The sequence below is a fragment of the Trichechus manatus genome, unplaced genomic scaffold (genome assembly GCF_000243295.1).
Source record: "Trichechus manatus latirostris isolate Lorelei unplaced genomic scaffold, TriManLat1.0 scaffold00006, whole genome shotgun sequence".
In the NCBI taxonomy this organism is placed as follows: Eukaryota; Metazoa; Chordata; class Mammalia; order Sirenia; family Trichechidae; genus Trichechus; species Trichechus manatus.
In genome coordinates this window covers 21283035-21284041 of record NW_004443942.1, presented here as the reverse complement: position 1 = coordinate 21284041, position 1007 = coordinate 21283035, and positions in this window count along the sequence as shown.

The window sequence follows — 1007 nt, the reverse complement described above, 5'->3', positions numbered from 1 at the left end:
CCTTCCTGAGCTCTTGAGGTACTCACACAACTGGAGGTGCCCTCTCATAAGTTTGAGCCCCAGGTGTGTGGCCCCTCTTTTAAAGTACTAGATTCTGATAACCCCAAACCTACCGTTTCTTCACCTAGCCCAAGGAAGCAGTAGCTGCTTTCTACAGTTATTTTGTGTTTTTGCGTTTTAAATCTTATAACACCTGTATAATCAATCCTCTATGTTAAATTCTTTTTGTTGAAATTCCTAGTGGGGTTTTTGCTTTTATAACTGGATTCTAACCGATAGACTATAAACATGTGATATACACCCATCACACTCCTTTTCATTATTCTTAAAATTATATTCTTCAATATTTTCCCATTTGCCATTCATCAATAGGCAGTTTGGATGAAGATCACATTGCATTCTATACCAACTGTATAATAGTTTTTGGGATATTTTGTGCCATAATAAAGCAATTATGTTGAAATAATGGATGGAAATTTAAATTTAACTTTTAGCTTTTTCCCTTTGTTTTGCAAATTCTGGGATATTAACCTTGTTAAGGTAGCATCAAAACCAAACTTTTTGCCACTGAGTCGATTCTGACTTACAGCGATAGAATAGAGTAAAACAGCCCCGTAGTATTTCTGAGGAGTGGCTGGTGGATTTGAACTGCCAACCTTTTGGTTAGCAGCCATAGCTCTTAACCACTGCACCACCAGGGCTGCTAACATTGCACAAGGCTCACATTTTCCTAATGATACACTGTGCAGTGTTCCTGAACAGCTCTCAGGAACTGAAATGCTATATGATTTTATATTTAAATGTAGACTGTATGTCTAGGAAACATGTCTCCCTGCTGTGGAGCTGAGTGATTTTATTTCCGTGAATATGATTGGAAGTCCCTTTATTTAACTAAATCTGGCTTCCTTTTCTATGCAAGTTTGAGAGAGTTTTTGACGTTTCTTTAAGTCTACATTCTTCATTAATATACCAGATTAAAGCCTGACAGTGAGAGACTCATTCCTACT